The sequence below is a fragment of the Schistocerca gregaria genome, chromosome 4, assembly GCF_023897955.1.
Source record: "Schistocerca gregaria isolate iqSchGreg1 chromosome 4, iqSchGreg1.2, whole genome shotgun sequence".
Lineage (NCBI taxonomy): Eukaryota > Metazoa > Arthropoda > Insecta > Orthoptera > Acrididae > Schistocerca > Schistocerca gregaria.
In genome coordinates, this window is record NC_064923.1 from 722,563,183 (window position 1) to 722,575,407 (window position 12,225).

General features: G+C 41.3%; 1 protein-coding gene across 15 annotated transcripts in view; it reads right to left on the bottom strand.

The window, feature by feature from the left end:
- The window catches only part of LOC126267244 (protein phosphatase 1B-like), a 244,760-nt gene that overhangs the window by 114,796 nt on the left and 117,739 nt on the right, over positions 1–12,225 (bottom strand). The gene's annotated exons all lie outside the window — the stretch shown is intronic.

A 12,225-nucleotide genomic window follows, 5' to 3' on the forward strand; every position in this document is an offset into this window, starting at 1 on the left:
ATTCGACATTTGAAGTACAAAAATACTTGTGAAAATGGTTACACAAACTGAGCATCAAACAGTGCATGACAATAAAAATGAATATATAAATAGAAATGTATTTCATATTATGAAATATAGTTTGGTGTGCTGGTACTGCGAGTGGCTGAAAGCAAGGGGGAAACTACAGCCGTAATTTTTCCCAAGGGCATGCAGCTTTACTGTATGGTTCAATGATTATGGCGTCCTCTTGGGTAAAATATTGCGGAGGTAAAATAGTCCCCCATTCAGATCTCCAGGCAAGGACTACTCAGGAGGACGTCGTTATCAGGAGAAAGAAAACTGGTGTTCTACGGATTGGAGTGTGGAATGACAGATCCCTTAATTGGGCAGGTAGGTTACAAAATTTAAAAAGGGAAATGGATAGGTTAAAGTTAGATATAGTGGGAATTAGTGAAGTTCGGTGGCAGGAGGAACAAGACTTTTGGTCAAGAGAATATAGGATTATAAATATAAAATCAAATAAGGGTAATGCAGGAGTAGGTTTAATAATGCATAAAAAATAGGAGTGCGGGTAAGCTACTACAAACAGCACAGTGAACACATTATTGTGGGCAAGATAGACATGAAGCCCACGCCTACTACAGTAGTACAAGTTTATATGCCAACTAGCTCTGCAGACGACGAAGAAATTGAAGAAATGTATGATGAAATTAAAGAAATTATTCAGATAGTGAAGGGAGACGAAAATTTAATATTCATGGGTGACTGGAATTCGGCAGTAGGAAAAGGGAGAGAAGGAAACGTAGTAGGTGAATATGGATTGGGGTTAAGAAATGACAGAGGAAGCCGCCTGGTAGAATTTTGCACAGAGCACAACTTAATCATAGCTAATACTTGGTTTAAGAATCATGAAAGAAGGTTGTATACATGGAAGAACCCTGGAGATACTAAAAGGTATCAGATAGATTATATAATGGTAAGACAGAGATTTAGGAACCAGATTTTAAATTGTAAGACATTTCCAGGGGCAGATGTGGACTCTGACCACAATCTATTGATTATGAACTGTAGAGTAAAACTGAAGAAACTGCAAAAAGGTGGTAATTTAAGGAGATGGCACCTGGATAAACTGAAAGGACGAGAGGTTGTACAGAGTTTCAGGGAGAGCATAAGGGAACAATTGACAGGAATGGGGGAAAGAAATACAGTAGAAGAAGAATGGGTAGCTTTGAGGGATGAAACAGTGAAGGCAGCAGAGGATCAAGTAGGTACAAAGGCGAGAGCTAGTAGAAATTCTTGGGTAACGGAAGAAATATTGAATTTAATTGATGAAAGGAGAAAATACAAAAATGCAGTAAATGAAGCAGGCAAAAAGGAATACAAATGTCTCAAAAATGAGATTGACAGGAAGTGCAAAATGGCTAAGCAGGGATGTCTAGAAGACAAATGTAAGGATGTAGAGGCTTATCTCACTAGGGGTAAGATAGATCGTTCCTACAGGAAAATTAGAGAGACCTTTGGAGAAAAGAGAACCACTTGTATGAATATCAAGAGCTCAGATGGAAACCCAGTCCTAACCAAAGAAGGGAAAGCAGAAAGGTGGAAGGAGTATATAGAGGGTCTATACAAGGGCGATATACGTGAGGACAATATTATGGAAATGGAAGAGGATGTAGATGAACATGAAATGGGAGATACAATACTGCGTGCAGAGTTTGACAAAGCACTGAAAGTGAAGAGTTTGACAAAGCACTGAAAAACCCGAGTCAAAACAAGGCCCCGGGAGTAGACAACATTCCATTAGAACTACTGACAGCCTTCGGAGAGCCAGTCCTGACAAAACTATACCATCTGGTGAGCAAGATGTATGAGACAGGCGAAATACCCTCAAACTTCAAGAAGAATATAATAATTCCAATCCCAAAGAAAGCAGGTGTTGACAGATGTGAAAATTACCAACCAATCAGTTTAATAAGCCACAGCTGCAAAATACTAACGCTAGTTCTTTGCAGATGAATGGAAAAACTAGTAGAAGCTGACCTCGGGGAAGATCAGTTTGGATTCCGTAGCAATATTGGAACACGTGAGCAATACTGACCCTGCGACTTATCTTAGAAGCTAGATTAAAGAAAGGCAAACCTACGTTTTTCGCATTGGTAGACTTAGGGAAAGCTTTTGACAATGTTACTGGAATACTCTCTTTCAAATTCTGAAGGTGGCAGGTATAAAATACAGGGAGCGAAAGGCTATTTACAATTTGTACAGAAACCAGATGGCAGTTATAAGAGTCGAGGGGCATGCAAGGGAAGCAGTAGTTGGGAAGGTAGTGAGACAGTGTTGTAGCCTCTCCCCAATGTTATTCAATCTGTATATTGAGCAAGCAGTGAAGGAAACAAAAGAAAAATTTGGAGTAGGTATTAAAATCCATGCAGAAGAAATAAAAACGTTGAAGTTTGCCAATGACAATGTAATTCTGTCAGAGACAGCAAAGGACTTGGAAGAGCAGTTGAATGGAATGGACAGTGTCATGAAAGGAGGATATAAGATGAACATCAACAAAACCAAAACGAGGATAATGGAATGTAGTCGAATTAAGTGGGTGATGCTGAGAGAATTAGATTAGGAAATGAGACACTTAAAGTAGTAAAGGAGTTTTACTATTTGGGGAGCAAAATAACTGATGATGGTCGAAGTAGAGAGCATATAAAATGTAGACTGGCAATGGCAAGGAAAGTGTTTCTGAAGAAGAGAAATTTGTTAACATCGAGTATAGATGTAAGTGTCAGGAAGTCATTTCTAAAAGTGTTTGTATGGGGTGTAGCCATGTATGGAAGTGAAACATGGATGACAAACAGTTTGGACAAGAAGAGAATAGAAGCTTTCGAAATGTGGTGCTACAGAAGAATGCTGAAATTAGATGGGTAGTCTGTGGCACAACTTGACTAGAAGAAGGGATCGGTTGGTAGGACATGTTCTGAGGCATCAAGGGATCACCAATTTAGTATTGGAGAGCAGCGTGGAGGGTAAAAATCATAGAGGGAGACCAAGAGATGAACACATTAAGCAGATTCAAAAGGATGTAGGATGCAGTAGGTACCGGGAGATAAAGAAGCTTGCACAGGATAGAGTAGCATGGAGAGCTGCATCAAACAAGTCTCAGGACTGTAGACCACAACAGCAGCAGCAGCAACAACAACAACAAAAGTTTAAATTTTGTAATTTGAGGTACTGTTACCTGTTACGTGCTTGGAATTTTTGAAAGACTGTAATTATTATTGTATTTTGCAATCATCAGGGAAGATTTAGGAATACTCTCTCTCTCTCTCTCTCTCTCTCTCTCTCTCTCTCTCTCACACACACACACACACACACACACACACACACACACACAAGTATTTGACTTTCACAAGCCATCAGACCCAGTGGCGCCTCCTCCTGGTAGAAGAGTTGAAGGGGGAGGAAAAGGGGTGGAGGAAAAGGGGTGAAGGGAAAGGACTGGAGAGGTTTAGGGAAAGGGGTAGTGTTTAGAAAAGTCATCCAGAACTCCAGGTCAGAGGAGACTACTACTTTACTTTTTTTCCAATCTGTGACCAATATGCCTCCTCTGCCAATTTCCATGCCATCAAACTTGTTCCCTTTTACAAGATCCTGCAGTTATCTGCCCCTCATGTTTCTGTGGATGGTATCATCTGCCAAGCTAACTTCTGACAGCAACAACATGCCAGACTTCGCCTCATAAAGCTATCCCACATTCACCTAACTACCTGAACAGTGGTTTTTCACTTCCTGTCCCTTTCCAGCTCCCTAAACAGCCACACCATCAACCACAACTTCTCTCCTACTAACAGAGCTTGGCCAGCCTCCTTAACATCCCACAGCCTGTCACCAGACCTATAGTAACTCATAATCACATGTACCAGTCACAATAGTACAGTGTTCTCAGTCTCTCGTTCAAAGCACTCCCCCTTTGAATTATATATATTATACAAGGGTTTCACTTTCAGCTCTAGAACTGCATTTAACCACGCTGCTTTGGTGAAGGACCTACTTTCATTACACATAATGTCAACTGGAAATATCACTTTGCAACCCAATCCCAAAGCCTTTCCAACAGCAAACCTGGCATTGAACCCTGCCTTAAGTAGTTCTAACCATGATCCCAACTTGTTCCATCACCACTACCTCAGAATCATCACTTACAAGCCTTCCTCACATCCAGCATTTCTTTACAAGCTTTCCTCAGGCCCCTACAACATGACCCCAACCTGCCCTCAGCAGAATTCCAGGCTCTCTGTTCCCTAAAGGCTGATGACTCCATCATTATCCTCCCAGCAGACAAAGGATCTACCCCTGTGGCAACAGGAGTATGTTAGTGAAGGTCTTCACCAGCTGTCTGATACCTCTACATACAGCATCTGCCATCAAGATCCCATCCCTGTGATTCAAACTGAGCTGTAGCCCCTTCTATAAACTTCAGGCTACTCACAAAGACTGATACCACAGTCCATAGAACTTCTTACCCCATCCAAACCATGCACCCCCACCTTTTATCTTCTTTCGACGATCCACAAACCCAATCATCCTGGTCGTCCTATAGTTGCTGTCTTCATAGCACCCACCTGTGGTGACAAGCACTGTATCATTTGTGACAAACAGAAGTGATCAAGTGTGCGAGGACTTACCCCAGTTCACTGCTACTAGCGTCATGTCGACATAATGTGTCTGTGCATAGCATAGAAGTCTTGCCCCATAATTTAATAATGAAATTAAAATTAGAGAAGTTTTTCCAAACTTTGTCAACATATGCTTCAGTATATTAACATTGAAATTGTCAAATCTCAGAATGATCATAAGTATATCATTCCTTAAGTTTTAAATAAAAAACCAAGTGGTGCAAAATAATAAAGCTAGAAATCCAAAAACTGGTCAGAATGAATAAATGTATGCCAAAATCAACTGTTACAAGTTGCATCTCGAATGGAGCAATATTTTGCTCAAAATCAGTGCTTTTACAAAAAAATTAAAGGCACTATAGATTAGATTTAGAAACACGAAAATTTGTACGAAGCTTCAGTTCAACACTAAAAACAGTAACTAAGTGACCCCATTAAGCTACCTCTAACAGTTTTTGAGTGACTTACTGAAAATTAAATTTGACACAAAACAGTCCTTATTTGTATCAATTAAGTATATTTTATATTAATGATAGAAAATTTTGATTAAAGTACCTGATGAAACCAGTTAAATAATAGAGCTATAACAAGCTTCAAGGCTTCGATGTACAAAATAATCAATACAACGTCTCAAAGTTATAGTTCAGGGGTCACGTTCTACTGTCAGTTCCATTCTAAAAATTCCAGATGGCACAGTTTAAATGCAGGCAAGCCAAATCTTTTCCTGTGATTATAGCCAACGTAATTCCTTTCATACAAAAATTCTAAATTAATACACAACAATGTTATAAAATATTGTGTGTCTGAGAAACTGGATGATGGCAGGTGTTCCCTTCGGCCATCTCCTGCGCCCATATATAAATATACCCAGTTATCAATCAGTCCATGTTAGTCAAATGCTGGCTTATGTGTGGCTTGGATGATGTCCCAGTTAGGCTGCAGCTAAATGCATGTTTTTGGCACAAATAAGAAGTGAACTCACGAGGACTGTACACCGTTCTGCAACGCTCAGATTCGCAGAAGTAACTGTTTGTGTGCCACCCGTAATGTTAACAAAACTGTGTGTCAAGTCGTGAGATTATTTTCCACTTTTGTAGAGCAATTACATTACATTACTAGAAGTCAGGATGAAAGACCATTTATTGGGAACTTACTATAGAGCTCACCTCTGAACTGCTCTTTATGATAGAGACATCATTATTATCAGGAACATTACTGTGTTGTGCGTGTGAAATTTACTTAAATATAACTGAAACAGTTAGAACACAAAACTTCCATTTATAATTATAGTTCCTGATCCTGCTGAGTAAACAGAGAGTAGAAACATTACTTTCAGTGGGCAAGACCAGAATGTTGACTTGCAGACTGGAAATTATTGTCAGTACATTCTCCATCGCTTTCTGGCTGACAACAAAAATAGTTTTCAGGCTCTCGTAAGAGACGGTGAACAATATTTCTTATTTTAATTTGTCACACCACACACCGAATGTATATCTGCCTTAGTTGATCAACTCCAACAACCCAAAGTACAAAGACTTCCATCCTGTATTAAAGATACCAACTATTTCCTCGATTGTCTGAAATCTGAGCTGGGCCCTGTAATGTTCTCTGGCAGCACGCATCCAAAGTGAAAGTCAAAAGAAAATTTCAATGTATAATGCTCACTGTTAACGAATAATTTATATGTATTTCTGTTAATTGAATTTCAAAAGGACACAATTTTGTAGGAAAAAGATAATTATGAATTTTGCTATCATAAATAATTATTCAAAAGAGTGTGAAATATTATACGTGGTGGAGGATGTGAAAACCACCACAGAAGAAATGGTATGTAATGAGAAATGACAAAGACTATACAAGAATTAGTTAAGATATAAACAGGCAATACATTGTAATAGAATTGCTTGTCTTCTGCACGGACTGAATGGGAAAAGAACGTGCGACATTGCTTTAGGCTCTTAGGTAGTTTTCATTTTTCATAAGTCGATGATCGACGCCATTTGTAGCTGGGGTTGTAAAAGGTGTGTAAAGATTTTAATTGTATCTGTTAAAATATATTTATCTAGTAAAATCTGTTTGTCACAATTACTGCAAAGTTAGCACCAGACATTACCCATTTCATTTAAGAAATTTCAGCATTTTATTGGATACCGCTGGGAGTGAGGAGCTGCGCAGCGAGCAAGCAGTCTGCAGCAGTGGCAGACTTAAATATACGATTGCAATAACGACCACATCCTAAAAAGGGTACAGGTAGAGGTGAAGGAAAACAATAACGTGTTTCTATTCACAGCATTATACACAGAATAAAAGAAGATAGTAGATTTTAACTTGTGCATTCACAGGCGGATACAAGCTGCAGCTTTTGTAACTTTTCATTCAGGGGGGGAAAAAAAAAAAAAAAAAAAAAGTTACTGTGACTTACCAAACAAGAAAGCACTAGTAGATAGACACAATAAAAAACACACAAACACACACACAAATTTAAAGCTTTCGCAACCCAAGGTTGCTTCGCTCCCGGGAATGAAATGATTCTTCCTTCCCTCTTTCCTGATGAAGCAACCTTGGGTTGCAAAAGCTTTAAATGTGTGTGTGTGTGTGTGTGTGTGTGTGTGTGTGTGTGTGTGTGTGTGTGTATTTTATTGTGTCTATCTACCAGCGCTTTCTTGTTTGATAAGTCACAGCATCTTTGTTTTTTAATATATTTTACCCACGTGGAATGTTTCTTTCTATTATAATAGAGGGAAACATTCCACGTGGGAAAAATATATCTAAAAACAAAGTTGATGTAACTTACCAAACAAAAGCGTTGGCATGTTGCTAGACACACAAACAAATGCAAACACACACACACACACACACACACACACACACACAAAATTCAAGCTATCCAAACCAACAGTTGCTTCAGCAGGAAAGAGGGAAGGAGAGGGAAAGACGGAATGATGTGGGTTTTAAGGGAGAAGATAAGGAGTCATTCCAATCCCGGGAGCAGAAAGACTTACCTTAGGGGGGAAAAAAGGACAGGTATACACTCGCGCGCATACACACATATCCATCCACACATATACAGACACAAGCATACATAAGTAAAGGCAAAGAATTTGGGCAGAGATGTCAGTCGAGGCGGAACTACAGAGTCAAAGATGTTGTTGAATGACAGGTGAGGTATGAGTGGCGGCAACTTGGAATTAGCGGAGGTTGAGGACTGGTGGGTAACAGGAAGAGAAGATATATTGAAGGGCAAGTTCCCATATCCGGAGTTCGGATAGGTTGGTGTTGGTGGGAAGTATCCAGATAACTCGGACGGTGTAACACTGTGCCAAGATGTTCTGTCCGTGCACCAAGGCATGTTTAGCCACAGGGTGATACTCATTACCAACAAACACTGTCTGCCTGTGTCCATTCATGCGAATGGACAGTTTGTTGCTGGTCATTCCCACATAGAAAGTGTCACAGTGTAGGCAGGTCAGTTGGTAATCACATGCGTGCTTTCACACGTGGCTCTGCCTTTGATCGTGTACACCTTCCGGGTTACAGGACTGAGTAGATGGTGGTGGGAGGGTGCATGGAATAGGTTTTACACCGGGGGCGGTTACAAGGGTAGGAGCCAGAGGGTAGGGAAGGTGGTTTGGGGATTTCATAGGGATGAACCAAGAGATTACGAAGATTAGGTGGACGGCGGAAAGACACTCTTGGTGGAGAGGGGAGGATTTCATGAAGGATGGATCTCATTTCAGGGCAGGATTTTAGGAAGTCGTATCCCTGCTGGAGAGCCACATTCAGAGTCTGATCCAGTCCCGGAAAGTATCCTGTCACAAGTGGGGCACTTTTGGGATTCTTCTGTGGGAGGTTCTGGGTTTGAGGGGATGAGGAAGTGGCTCTGGTTATTTGCTTCTGTACCAGGTCGGAAGGGTAGTTGCGGGATGCGAAAGCTGTTTTCAGGTTGTTGGTGTAATGGTTCAGGGATTCAGGACTGGAGCAGATTCGTTTGCCACGAAGACCTAGGCTGTAGGGAAGGGACCGTTTGATATGGAATCGGTGGCAGCTGACTCTCAACTTCTTCACTTTCGAAGGCCAGACATACCAATAATTAAAGGGAACAGCCATGCGTACCAGGATGGCCACTTCGTACGCCAACCTATTTATGGGTCGCTTAGAGGAAGCCTTCTTGGTTACCCAGGCCTGCCAACCCAAAGTTTGGTACAGATTTATTGATGACATCTTCATGATGTGGACTCACAGTGAAGAAGGACTCCAGAATTTTCTCTCCAACCTCAACTCCTTTGGTTCAATCAGATTCACCTGGTCCTACTCCAAATTCCATGCCACTTTCCTTGACATTGACCTCCATCTGTCCAATGGCCAACTTCACATGTGTGTCCAGCTCAAACCCACCAACAAGCAACAGTACCTCCATTATGACAGCTGCCACCTATTCCATATCAAACGGTCCCTTCCCTACAGCCCAGGTCTTTGTGGCAAACGAATCTGCTCCAGTCCTGAATCCCTGAACCATTACACCAACAACCTGAAAACAGCTTTCGCATCCCGCAACTACCCTTCCGACCTGGTACAGAAGCAAATAACCACAGAGCCACTTCCTCATCCCCTCAAACCCAGAACCTCCCACAGAAGAAACCCAAAAGTGCCCCACTTGTGACAGGATACTTTCCGGGACTGGATCAGACTCTGAATGTGGCTCTCCAGCAGGGATACGACTTCCTAAAATCCTGCCCTGAAATGAGATCCATCCTTCATGAAATCCTCCCCACTCCACCAAGAGTGTGTATCCGCCATCCACCTAACCTTCGTAACCTCTTGGTTCATCCCTATGAAATCCCCAAACCACCTTCCCTACCCTCTGGTTCCTACCCTTGTAACTGCCCCCGGTGTAAGACCTGTTCCATGCACCCTCCCACCACCACCTACTCCAGTCCTGCAACCTGGAAGGTGTACACGATCAAAGGCAGAGCCACGTGTGAAAGCACCCGCGTGATTTACCAACTGACATGTCTACACCGTGAAGCCTTCTATGTGGGAATGACCAGCAACAAACTGTCCATTCGCATGAATGGACACAGGCAGACAGTGTTTGTTGGTAATGAGTATCACCCTGTGGCTAAACATGCCTTGGTGCACGGACAGAACATCTTGGCACAGTGTTACACCGTCCGAGTTATCTGGATACTTCCCACCAACACCAACCTGTCAGAACTCCGGAGATGGGAACTTGCCCTTCAATATATCTTCTCTTCTCATTACCCGCCAGGCCTCAACCTCCGCTAATTTCAAGTTGTTGCTGCTGATACCTCACCTGTAATTCAACAACATCTTTGCCTCTGTAGTTACACCTCGACTGACATCTCTGCCCAAATTCTTTGCCTTTACATATGTCTGCTTGTCTCTGTATATGTGCAGATGGATGTGTGTGTGTGCGCGAGTGTTTACCTGTCCCTTTTTCCCCCTAAGGTAAGTCTTTCCACTCCCGGGATTGGAATGACTCCTTACCCTCTCACTTAAAACCCACATCCTTTCCTCTTTCCTTCTCCTTCCCTCTTTCCTGAAGAAGCAACCTTGGGTTGGGAAAGATTGAAATTTGTGTGTGTGTTTTTTATTGTCTCTATCAACGCTTTTGTTTGGTAAGTTACATCAACTTTGTTTTTAGATATATTTTTCTCACGTGGAATGTGTCCCTCTATTTTTATAAGATACTCTTATGCTTCAAAGCTAGTCGGGGTACATCCAGTAAACAAAAATCCACTGCAACTTGAAAATGTTTGTAAGTTCGATGGACAATAATATTTTCATTCTTGCACAAACAGCTTTATTACTTGAATAGAAGTAAAATTGGAATCATTATTTTGGGACTATTCACAGAAACTCATTGTTATTAATCTGCAACAGAATATTACATATGTAAAGTAATAATCACATATGAAAAATTTATTGCAACCTTTAATTTCTCATGTCCATCCATGTGTATGTTAAGTTCAATCTCAACGGTTTCCCAATCAAATTAAACACAAAAAGCAAAGAAAGTTTAAAACCAGACGGTCTACTCATCGCATTGAACTGTCACCCGGAATGTGGGGCCCGAATATGCAGCGGCCACAATAACTGAGAAATAATTTGGGAATCGTTGCGATTGAACTTTGTTGTGAGAAAGATTAATCACTTTCAAAATGAGTTCCATGTGTTATACAATCCATACTGTGTGGTAATCTGTGTAAATGATCTTTTACATGAGAAAACTCAACATTGAGAGAGAGGCTGAAGACAAGATCACATACCCTTAAGAAATAGTACTTATCACAGTACCAGGGGACAGCTGCACCCCAAGATAAATCAACGAAAGCTAAGACTACGGTCTAGTTGTCCTGTTGGTAGTGGAGTAGCTGTAGTGCGGTGTTCCCAAATCATTAATGGTGTGCTTGTAGTTTGTGACTAGTGAATACAACAGGATCAAGTGAAAGTAATTAGTTATCCTAGTGTGAAGTGAAAGTAATTAGTTATCCTAGTGTGAAGCGTGTTTACAAGGAATGACCATTTCTTGTGTGTGATTAGACACTTTAAATCTGAGTGACAGAATATTTAAGTTAATTTTTGCCCGACTATGGTTACGTTGCGTAGCCAAAGGAACATCAGTATGGATTCGGAACAGCAATCAGTAAGCAGTGATGCTGAAGTAGAAGGTGGGGCTCTGAGTAGCACTAGCAATTTATTCATGGTTATACAATGTGAGAATCTGGGGGGCAGAGGCGCTAGGAACGATGCCACTGCCTACCAGTGCTCCAGTAGGAAGTAAAGAAACTGTACCACCCACACAAACAGGACATGAACCAGAGAGTGGTGAGGTGTCAGGGGGGCAGTCGTTACAAGCAATGTTAGAACACATGCTCAATTTTCAGGTTAGGTTTGTTCAACAACAGGCAGAGCATGACACTAAGCAGGCAGAACGTGATCGGAAACAACAAGAGAGAGACCTGCAACTAATGCAGTCGCTAGATGTTATACAGAGCAAGAGTGCTGGCTTAAAGCAGAATTACGAAGCAATCCCGAAAGCTGTACAAGAATTGAGCAAAAAGATTAATAACCTACAGGTGGCCAACACCAGCATAGTTGATAATATAGGTCTACTGGCCAACCGAATGGAGAAACTAGAAATAGACACGACCCAAGTCATAGAACAAAAACTATGTCACATGTTGGGTTGGCAGAAGAGCCAACACCGTGTTACGAATGGAGGCCGAAATGCACGCGTTTTAGCTCATGTAGGCTGGCGTGAGGAGGGAAGAACCACACTGACGTGAGGTCTGGAACATGACAAGGAATTAGAATTCAGAAAGCGGACGTAATTAGTTTGATACTTAACTTTAATCCATTAATGATGAACATCGCTCTTGATGGTACATGATTCACAATATTATCTGTTCAGAATACATTCTTGAGATATGACTTCTAGTAACTGAATTTGGCACCTCGCTAGGTCCTAGCAAATGATGTAGCTGAAGGCATCTCAGCAAATGAGAGCGTATATAGACAGTGAACCATCACTAGCAAAGTTGGCTGT